At 44.2% G+C, this 12158-nt stretch overlaps 1 protein-coding gene across 2 annotated transcripts in view; it reads right to left on the reverse strand.

The window, feature by feature from the left end:
- wdpcp (WD repeat containing planar cell polarity effector) overlaps window positions 1-12158 on the reverse strand; it is a 74702-nt gene that overhangs the window by 61838 nt on the left and 706 nt on the right. The window lies entirely within an intron of this gene.

Below are 12158 nucleotides of genomic sequence, written 5' to 3' on the forward strand. Positions count from 1 at the left end.
GTTCCATATTAATGTGTTTTAAAGAGTTTTATCAGGCAACAACCAGCGCTGCTGCTCGAACTTTCAGCCATGTTGGTGAGCAGGAACCTGGTAACTTCTAAAATCCATGAATCTGAGAGGATGCGGACGCAACTTCACATCAGATGCAGTTAAGTCACGGAGCAGCTTTGCAATTTTGACATTGTTCTTCTCATTTTAATGATATGATGAAGTGAAAACAATAATAGCACCAGAGAACAATATTTCCAGAAAATACATTTGATTTTTTTTTTTTATACTAGTGGTAATTTCTGATCATTGATCGTCACCTACACACCGTTTTTAATTTTTTTAATTTTTTTTATTTCTACACCACCGTTTGTACAAATAATACAATTTCTGGACAACAGTTAACACCTTCAGGAGAAACTGGTCTGGGAGAAGGTATCTCAACAGCCACTAGCGACTTGTGGCAGCGGCTGGTAGAACCCGTTTTGCGCGCCGATGTTGATTTCGGAGATAAATCTGTACGTGCAGTTAAAAGAAACTCCCGTGGGACAACCTCGTCTGTGCCTTTTGCTTGGTTTATGAATGTAGGCTAGCTACGTAGCCTCAGTTATCCCCGTTCTTAATCCCTCCCGCTAAGCAACGATTTGTTCAGTCAGCCTTCAATGGGAACAACACCAGGCCTGCTGCAGAGTTCTGTGGTCGACCATGCGGGTGTAGTGAACTTTGTAGCCTCTAGGTGTCACTAATGGGGCCTCAGAGTTTTAGTCAACTTCTATTCTTCCCCAGTCCAGACTGTCTGTCTGTCTGTCTGTCTGTCTGTCCTGTCTGTCTGTCTGTCTGTCTGTCTGTCTGTCTGTCTGTCTGTCTTTCAGTCACTCTGCTTCAGTGGTTTTGTTGAGGACCTTCAGGCGGTACTGAACTCGACCCGCTGAGAACAGATAAAGAGCGGACGAAGTGAAGACCTGGTTCTCCGGAGTGGAAGTGCTGCGAGGCCTCGCGGCAGTGTGTGCACTTAACCGTGCACACGCACACACCTCGTTTTCTCTCTCTCACACACACACACACACACACACACACACACACACACACACACACACAATTACAAGTACAATGTATCTCACTACAAGAGAGGGTTCGGTGGAGGAGATGGGCAAAGTGGCGCCAGGCATCAGGCCGAAAACCTTCTCTCTCTCTCACACACACACACACACACACACACACACACACACACACACACACACACACACACACACACACACACACACACACACACACACACACACACAGGAGCCCATTGAGCTGTCAGCAGGGGAAGAATAGAGGTGATGGACAGGCAGAACAAAATGAGGTAAAGGTAACACTATTCAAGAGCGGTGACAGGTACAGTCACTCTGTATGCATGTGCATGTGTGTGTGTGTGTCTGTGTGTTTTGCAGGACGTGTCAATCAGTGGGAAAATGAATCCGGAGTGACATGACTGCTGGGCAATCTCATTGTCAGGTATGTGTATGTGTGTGTGTGTGTGTGTGTGTGTGTGTGTGTGTGTGTGTGTGTGTGTGTGTGTGTGTGTGTGTGTGTGTGTGTGTGTGTGTGTGTGTGTGTGTGTGTGTGTGCAGAAAAAAAAAAAAAACAGGAGATCACTTGAAACACCAGTTCAGGTTTGGAGGGCATGAGGAGGTGACGAGTTGAAAAGTTCAGGAGTCTAGAGAGACGCAACAAGATGGACATTTTTTTTTTTTTTTTTTGCCTCCAACTGAAATAACTCACTGCAGCAAGAAAGAAAATTAGACTTAAACACAAACAAAAAACTAAAATTCTACAAACATACCAAGGAAACGTGGAGGGAGGATCATAACTGCCAAACACACTTTTCTAGAAGTGATAGATTAGTTTTCTAATTATTTTCGCCAGAATATTGTTGTTAATTGTTTAGTTTATAAAAAGTCTGAAAATTAAGTTAACTATCTTTACTTTACTTGATAAGTCAACTTTTATTATACTAAATATTAAACTTAACTGATAGAGTGACAAATGGTTGTACTTACACATAGACTCCAGAATCCATCAGCACATCCTCACAGTTCAACATTTAACAATGATTAATAATGAACATTTATTGATATAAAATAATCTGGTAGGTATTCCTGTGGTCTTTCCTGCCATGTCGACTAGTTGAAAGAGTCCATTTTTATGACAAAAAAAAAAGCTTTAGATCTTCTCCAATAAAGAATAAGTGCAACTTTGCTTGAAAAAAAAAAAAAAAATCAATATGGTGCCCTATTCAAAATCTTTGCAGATTATTTATTTGTACAGATACACAGCTGTCTTTTTGGTGTTTAAACATAGTTGTTTTTCCACAGAACTCCTAAAATGTGCGTCTTCTAGTGGTTGTTCGACTGCGAAGGAGATTGTATATTCACATGCGTTTTCTGAGTGGCACACTACCCAATTTAAAATTAGGATATCAAGTCAGCAGCCAACTAGCAGAGTAATGTAATTCTTCAACGTAATCTCGCAGCCTCTGTTTGTCGCCGTGCTTTGTGTGTGCATGCGAGGGAGAGGAAGACGGACACGAGGAGACGGAGAGATGAGCGGAGGCTCTTCTAAGCAGATGTGTAAACGTCATTAGAGGAGGTAATGGAGGGAAGGGAGGTGGGAAAACTTACTCCAGCCGAGGTATTTACCCAACGCCTGGAGCAGAAACACAAACACGGCACCAGTAATGACTAAGACGGTGTGGCAATGGAAGACGGCGAGAAAAAAGGAGATGTTTTTTTGGGGGGAAGGGGGGGACGACCGTCCAATCAGATCTCGATTAGGCACAAAATTTGGTTGGGAAAAAGACAAACAGCAAAAAAAAAAAAAGAAGCGGCGGACAGCCGACTTGATTAAGCCGATGAAATGTTTTAACGATCTGAGATTTAAACATTCAAACGAGTTTCCACTCAACCAGCGATGATTGTCTTCACCTTCTGTTCAGCTAATGGCTCTAATCCCGGCGAGTGTTTCACTAAAAGCCGGGTGCATCTGCCCCGGAGCAGCGCCTCAGGCCAGGGAAGACAATACTTCCAAACCAGTGGCACAATCGCATGCCGACTTCAAAAGAGATTCTCTGGGACCGTGAGCCTCTCCGGTGTCTGACCCCCCCCCCCCCCCCCAACCTCCCCACCAGCACAGAGAAGGTGACGCGTGTCACGCTGACCGCGGTTTTGTTTATGTTGTTGGATTTTCCTTCTTTTATAAGCTGTTCGGTGCCCCGTTGTTTGCCCCTCACCTCCTGACCACAAACACACGTCTAAACACTAACACACACACACACACACACACACACACACACACACACACACACACACAAATTATGAAATATGTCCATATGGGTGCGGACACACGCATGAAAACACAAAAACACGAGGCTCAAACCGATGAAAACAAACGAGAGTCCGTGCACAAATACTTACTCGGTGTGTGCAGCACATTCGCGCAGTCGTTACACAACTGATTTAACTCCGATGAAATACGAAATTTAAAAGGACAAACCCGTAAATATTTTTATAGTTTTGTTGCCGTCGACAAATCGCGGCAAAATGTTTGGGGACAAAAACATCTTGGAGATCTATTTTTCGAGTCTGTACGCACCTACATAGACACATACAGCTTAGCTGAAGCTTTCCTGCTGTGCAACACACACACACACACACACACACACACACACACACACACACACACACACACACACACACACACACACACACACACACACACACACACACACACACACACCTGTCAGGGGCTCAGGAAGACGAGGGGGCCTTTAAAGTTGTTGTCAGATGCACAGAGCGAGATGGACCCCGGCAAAACGAAAGGTCACGCCGAACGTCCCCTAGACTTCTCAGCGGTCTTATTTCCCCGTCACACACTCACACACGCGCTGTCTGTCACCTGGGAGACGAGGCCATGACACCTCGGACACCTCTCGGCGGGACGCGCCTTCCCTTCTGCCTATCGGCGCCTCTGACAGGTTGACGTGGCGCCGAGTGGTGGGACGTCGATGGCACTCGGACCGAGAGGTCGCTTCTCTTTGCCGTGACCTCAGAAGATGGACGCCGGTGTCATATCTCTGCCACCTCCCCCCCCCTCGCTCCCCCGCCTCACCCCTCTTGCTGCAAAGCACTCTCCCGTCTGTAAGGTGAAATAAAATCCTTTCGAGCATCTACCCTCAGCTCCTCTTCACTTTACCTGGCAGTTGTCTGTCATACTTTATCACTGCAGGGTCAAAGAAACATTTAGTGTGATCTCAAGGCGAGCCAGTGGGGTTTTGGACTTTCTATTTATTTATTTCGAAGTTCTATTCAGGGACTACAAGCAAAAACAATCAACGGAATAAAACTAATTCTACGACGGCAACCGCAATAATCAAATGTTCTTCTAAAATCAGCATTATTATTGTTATGAAACGGCCTAACTTGTCTGACCATCCATCAAAACTCCTGAAGGTATTCAGTTGACAATGCAGTTAAATCCCCAAAGTATAATTTACTATTAATGAAATGTAATTTACTTGATAATAGAAAACTAATTACGAGTTGAATGAAACCTTTCTTGCTGCCGTTTAGGGACAAATTTTGGATTTTTCTTAATAGCAGGAAACCCAGTTAAGTCAACTGCTTTCATAGGGACTTTTTAAAAGGTTAAAAGTAGTAAAAATGGAAACACATTTTTTTAAGGCTCTGAAAACCACAAACAAATTCATATTTACTTTCACCTCATGCTCAAGTACGTTTACTTTTAAAGATACGCGGGCATTGCATGACTTGTTTTCCACGTTCAGTCACAATAAGAGAGTCAATAAGTTTGACGTTGGACACATGATGAAGATGAGGAAGACACAACCAGTTTCCCTCTGGTTGTCATGACAGGTACGCGGCGTAGTCGTACAAATACACGGCAACACTTTGCTTGAAAAGACAGTTGGCAAAATAGGAAATAAAGTCTTTTGTTCCTCTACAGCTTCCCGACACACTTCGAGCGTCGGGGTGGGGGGGGTGGGGGGGTGGAGTACTTCCTGTCTGATAATTTGTCGCCTGCAGTAAAGGGTCAGTCAAGCTGCTGCTGATGTTTGAAATCAGCAGAATGGAAGCCCCCGAAATAAGACAACCGTGTGCACAAAAACACACACACACACACACACACACACACACACACACACACACACACACACACACACACACACACACACACACACACACACACACATCTGGCTATTCTCCATCTGTCAGAAAGCCCAAACATCCAGCAGTGCGTGAAAACACCCGTGCCCTACCCAACACTCACCCTCAGAGAGTAGTCATTATGGCCTGTGCCCCATCACGCACACACACACACACACACACACACACACACACACACACACACACACACACACACACACACACACACACGAGCGCGCTGACTTAAAACACACACTCGCACTGACACACTGTTTGTCAGTGTTGTGCTCTGCCCTCAAGAAGCCAAGAAGTCCCATCTTCACTTCACTTCACTTTGACACACACACGCACACACACACACACACACACACACACACACACACACACACACACACACACACACACACACACACACACACAGAAGGGGAAATTCTACCAGCCTGATTTCTGTTGTGTGTGCAGGACAATAGTGGGGCTCTGCCTGTGCTGCTGGGTCAAGTCATGTCTTGTCAGACCCTGTATCCTCTTCCCATTGAGCCCGACGGTTGTGAGTACCACAGGGTCCTGCGCTGGGCCCCATGTTAAACACATTCACCCTGCAGTCAGACTCCGCTGACGTAAAGAGACCGGGCTCGTCTTTCACATCAAACGGCCGCACAACCCCAGGCCCACAATTCAAATAAAGTTCACAGTGGGTTTTTTTGCAGGTTAAACAGCAACAGCTGGCTGTCAGAAATATGAACAGCGGCTTTTTAAGTTGGGTTTTTTTGCCCTTTTTGACGAATTTCTCCTCCTTTCCCGCGTGCGATGGTATTTCTTTTACCCGTCAGCAGTTAAAACAACACGTGGCAGTAAAACATCAGCCTGGGAGGGCCGTCGTTTCCACAAGGAAGCTATTCGATGACGTGCGACTAGACTGCGAATACAGCACAAAAATATCGCCTCATTATATATCAATGAACATATTTTAACAATAGCGTCCAGCCAGCGAGGGGCCTGGACGTCCCGTGCTGGAGTCGCACAGTTTCAACGTGCCATGTGCTGCTCTGCGGCGTCCCACGTACGTGTGCGTGGTGACGATCGCGGACAGTGTAGATGAATTAGCGTGCGACCACTGTGACAAATTTCCCACCGCCATTCTGTGTGTACCCCCCCCACCCCCCCCAAAAACCTCCCACCTCCTCTCCCCAAAACACATACGTGGGCTTAACGTCGCCTGGGCGGGCCGATCCCGCCGGCTCGCTGTCGGCACGGCAACGAGCGCTATCCTGGCTAACATCTGCTGCACGACCCGGGGCCACTCAGAATGGGCCTTAATCCCCACACAGCCATGTTGTGGGGGGAAAACATTCTTTCCTTTTTTTTTTTCTTTTTTTTTAGAGAGTGCAGACAAACAGGGACGAGCGGCGTGGCTGGTAACCTGCAGGCAACCGGCCTCTTGGAAGGACCAGGAATGTTGTCGGTTACGTGGCCCCCAATTGTGCCGCAGCCCATTATGGGTGTGCAGAGGGGTGTGACCGCCAGCATCGGCAGCGAGTTGCCGTCACCGGTCCAGTTGGATGGATTTGGGTTTTGAAGTTAATGAAAGGTGGTGCGAGTGGGCGAGCTGGGATGTTTTTTTTTTGTTTGTTTTTTTCCAGCCAGCCTTGTTGTGTTAAAACAACAGTTGCATTGATATAAAAAAAAAAAAAAAAAAAACAACAAAAAAACATTCCACCCTCTCCTATGTGACTCTGCCGCCACATCGACCGGCTGTGCGTCCAGGACACTGTTGCTGCCGCATTTCTGGTCACCCTTCAGTGAGTTTCGAGTGTGTCGGTTGCTGTCAACGGCGAAGGGGGGAAAGGAGAGCGAGCTTTCAGCTAGGTCTGATGCAGAATGTCAACATGTGGCAATTTGGTGCCCCCTAGTGGTGGCCACTAGGGAAGAGGTGCAGTAGAAAGACAAAAAAAAAAAAAAAAAAAAAAAAAACGAGCTAAAGACACCCAGATACTCCCACCAAGAATCATTCAAAGTCACAACACGACAGGTGAACGTCACCTCTCCGAAAACAAGCCGAGCCACGACCCTTCACGTTACCGCTTCTGATAAAGATCTCCTTCGGGCGGTGACGCACAGAGGAAATGAAGACGCAGCCCCATCAATCAGTCCATCAACTGCTGTGAAATATGTATTTGTCTTAATATGGAGTTTGATTCCATCAAATCCATTTCACGGACCATTTCCCTATGCAAACACCTCTGGGAGAACGAGGGAGGGAGAGTGGCGGAGAGGAGTCGAGGCTCGATCGGAGGAGGAAACGCACCTCCGAGGACGGCTCAGTGTGTGTGTGTACATTAGGAGATTTAATTGAATAGTTCTGCATCAGTGCCAAGAAGTTAGTTAGTGAGGTCTGTGTTCTTTCTGATTGAGGGCTTGGCTGTGTTTTTTTTTTTTTTTTTTTTTTTCACCAACACTTGGCTCGAAACGAAGTCCTTCTCCGGTTTCACTCGCAGACAGACAGTGAGACAGACTACGACCTAATAAGGCCGATCGGAAACATTCGTACACCTCCAGGCCCAAACGGGCCGAAACCACACAATTATAAAAGCTTCGATGGATCTGCAAGCTTGTTCTGGGAGAAAAAACAAAACAATTAATGATTTATCAGCTTTGCAAAGGTGTATTTAGAAGATGTTCGCAGTTCTGTTTAGCTTATTAAATGAGTTATTGGGTTAAACTTAAGTCATATAGCAACTAAATAAAAAGGAAAAATAAAAAAAAACACAACACGCAACTATTTGGGCGAAAAAGAGTCTGATCCTGACGACTATTTTTTTGGTGTGAATCATCATAGAAAAGCCTTTTAAAAGGCGACACAATGGTTTTCATGAGACGGATGATTTCTTTCCTGATGGTTTTTAATATGATCTCCATGTATCACAATCACTTTGCGAATTGTGTTTTAAAAGAGATATGTTATATAGATGTCATAGAAACAGTCTGTACGCTTTCGAGGCGTATGTTACTGCATTATGCTCCAGCCAAAGCCATTGATTTATATAAATACATATTTATTATATAGCAGTGAGATTAGCCTCGCAAAAAGTACAGTCTTGTATTAAACTGTACTATTAACATTTTTGTTAAAGCAAATAAAAAAAAGAAGAAAAAAAAAGTGTCAAATAGTTATCCAATTTCAGTACGAGTCTTTGAATTGACAACTGTCTGGTCATAATCCCAGTTCTTAAAGGCAAGACTACAGCTGCAGCAACAAGTGCTTCTGCAGAGTCTTTAATACAAATCCATCAACCACCCCTGTCCAAGTGCCAGGAGAAGTGACAGCCTGGAAGCGACTGGTTACCTACAGCCGTATACTGACACCTAGTGCATTATCACGGTTACTGCGAATTACAAGCAAACGACAGGACGGGGCCACGGGGTTCATTTTAAACAACACAGCTACTGTCTGCATTATAGTGTAGATAACAAAGGCACAATAATCATCTGCTCCACCTGATCTAAAGCCTCATCAGCTGACCTGAGAACTGGAAGACACAGACACAACCCCAATGTGAAAGGTGATGGCACAGGGATACAGAAGTTAAATGTGATGGGAGATAGCAGTGACGATGATGTAATTATCTGCTTTGTGTTTTTTTTTTTTTTTTTGTATTGTATGTGTTGTTTGCGAATGCACTTTGTGTGAATGCAACCTGCTATCTCCCCGTGTCTGCTGGTACACTGCGAGGGCTATTTGGTCCAGCAAGGCAGATAAGAGGGCGATATTGAGGCCGGCGGGTGTGCCGGCTATCTGCCTCCCGGCTGCCGACGTAACAGGGTCACTCAGGTGCACTCTGCAGGGACAAGTGGAGGAGCGGAATAAGTGGGAAGATAAAGTGGGAGAGGACACACAGGGCGGAGATGAGGGAGGTGTAAAGACGAGGGAACAAAAAAAAAAAAACACACAAAAAAAAAGAAAAGAGGAGGAGATGGAGTGGACAAAGGACATGCCGTCGTGCACTTTCTCAAGATTTTCCCAGCTCGGAGCGTGACGGTGTATGTAACGGCGTACGGGTGCATGTGTAAAATCTAGGCATCGCCGGGCATCGAGCACGCTCACTCTCCCAAGTGCGTGTATATATATGTGTGTATATATATATGCGTGTGTGCGGCTCAGGATTTGTGCACGTGTGAACTTTGCCTCCCCACCCTCGCTTCAGTGGGGCTCCAAAACACCCACAATGCCGATTGTTTTCACAACACACACACACACACACACACACACACACACACACACACACACACACACACACACACACACACACACACACACACACACACAGGATCAGGCCTGTGTGCAAACTGGCACCAGATATTATCGTGTGTGCCGCTGCTGTTTTTGGTTGCATTCTGATTTCCTTTCTTACAAAGACAAAGTATGCCTAATCCCCTCATGTCAACTTGACTGCGGAGAAGAAACTAAACATCGGAGTCAGGCTTGTCAAATAACAGCAACAGCAGACTCCTCCAAATGTGCACGTTCGCAACTGCCACATGTTGTTTTCATTTCAAACTTGAGGGGGTTTCAGCTGATTTTTCGGTGGGTACGTAGGTTCAACGGATTCAAAAGTGCACAAAAGGCAGATGAATATCTTGATAACAAACAATATTGCGGACAGACTGAGGGTTGCCCGACATCAGCAAAGTCAATCCCAGATATGAAGCTCCGTGTGGGCTCTTAAAAACGCAGAATGACGTCATCTTTAAGCAGCTAAAACAGAAGTACGACAGGGGAACAGCGGACAAACTCAAATACCAGCATGTTTTCCACCAGATTCATCAATACGGATGTTGAGCGGCACATTTAAATCTATATATAGATTCAGGGCTCCGTCAGTGTCAGTCTTGTAATGTCACGGCAGCAACAAAGAGAGGTTAAGAGAGTGATCAATACTTAACTGGCCCTGCACTTCACAAGGACTATACCAATATAAAGTGTAACATAATCAAAAGGCTTAAATAAAAGATTAACCTCCGGTTCAGTTTTCTTTTAATCTTCCCTCAGGCGTTAATGTTTTTATTCCTGATATTTTGCGTGCGACAGGTGGCGTCATTTCTACACTTCGGGACAGAAAAACTTTTACTCCTCGGGACCAACCAGTCAAAAGGTACAAAAGGTTTCGAAGGGATCAAGTTTGCGAATTAATTCTAGTATTTAGCTCTGAAACTTTTTCATTACCTCAAACTAAATATTATAATTTTTCAATATGGCACACTAAAATATTAACAATTATGTTTTGTTCAAGTCTTACAGCAGCATTCTTTGTTCTGTGCAAACTATTCCTAGATTATCTTTGCAGTTTTTTTTTTACAGGTCATCATTAAAATAAAACGTAATGATGTCAATTTTGCAGCATTAATTGATTTCCTTTTGGTCACTTTGGGGCAACGCAGCAAACAGTAAACACACCACTGACATATTATCACCTAACGTCACTTGATACTGTTAATATGAGAATATAGTCTTACAATCTTTTTAAATTCCATTACTTTATCATAATTCCCCCTAAAAAGGTAACTGATTGTGTTGCTTAGCGCATAAAGAAAAAAAGCGAAACACAAGTAATGTTCAACTGATACTAAATGTTATGAGACAACTGCAAGCAAAACATTGTTAGGAGGATGCCATTCGTCCTTCACCTATCTGGGCAGCGGACAACGTCTTACTTAGTCTGGAAATAGCAGGCAATTAAATAATTTTTTTTTAAAAAGAAGACATTTCAAGGCCAATCCAATTAATCTAATATACCTACAGTGTGATTAAACAACAGCGCTTTGCCACAGATCGCTGTGAGCACCTCTCTGTCCTGTACCGACACCCATGACACAAGCACACGCCACGCAGAGGGGCAAAAAAAAACAACCAAAAAACGTAACCGGAGCTCGGGGGAACGCTGCCAGGCCGCGGCAGCTGTTTCAAACAGCGATGAATCCGGGCTTCAAACACAGAACCTTTTGAGAAGGGAAGTGTCCGTGTCAGCCGCCCGTCACCGGCAGATGGGAGCATGAAAAGCAAGGCTGGTTTTGGAGGCTTCGGATGGAGGATCGGTGGCGGGTGGAGTTTATTTTGTGTCATTAGTTTAGAGGCAGAACAGTGGGAGAGAGGACAAATATTAGGATGACATAAGACAGCTAGACACTGTCTTTTAACAACAGTATTATCACCACCCCGCTGTCAGTAAAAACTGAACTCAAATTATCATCTAGGAGGCTTAAAAACATTTACGTGTGTCATTAAACTTTTGTGGAAGTAGAAAAAAAACAAAAAACTTATTAACAACTTTCCATCAAATCCTATATCATCCTTTTATTGCAATATAATGTATAAAATGCCCCAGGGATATCAATTATATCTAGTTTATTTACATTTGTGATGTTATCATGATCTTATTTTGTAAGACAGCGTGTCAGCAGTCCTCATGATCCCTGATAACCAGACAGGTCACGACACTACAGACTCCAATTTTCCACCACTATGCATGTTATTTATTTATTTTTTAACTGTTTCAACACAGAAACGCAGACAACCATTCATACTCACATTCAGGCCAATTTAAAAATCACCGAATAACCCCAAGAGTTGTACTCATTTGTGCGTCCACACAAGTGACTGAATCTATGAAGGATAAAGTAAACAAATAAATAAAATCTGTTTCAACCAGTGACTAGTTATAAGATCACAGTCTGATGCCAGCCGGTGTGTAACACCATCTCCTCTGCGTTTTGTTCAGGTCATGTAATGAGCCTGTAATGAGATTGTGAAATATTGATGACCAGGCTCAGATAACAACTGCTCTTAAAACATGATAGTAAAAATAAACACTTTACGTTTCTTTTCCATAAAGAACCACAGAGGAAGAGACAGATTTGCAAACAGATAAAACTCGTAATAAATCCTGTTAAAATAATAATAATAATAAT

The sequence above is a fragment of the Brachyistius frenatus genome, unplaced genomic scaffold, assembly GCF_029030835.1.
Source record: "Brachyistius frenatus isolate BFR_SWC_R1_liver_20210118 unplaced genomic scaffold, ASM2903083v1 Contig_260, whole genome shotgun sequence".
NCBI classification, from domain to species: Eukaryota; Metazoa; Chordata; class Actinopteri; family Embiotocidae; genus Brachyistius; species Brachyistius frenatus.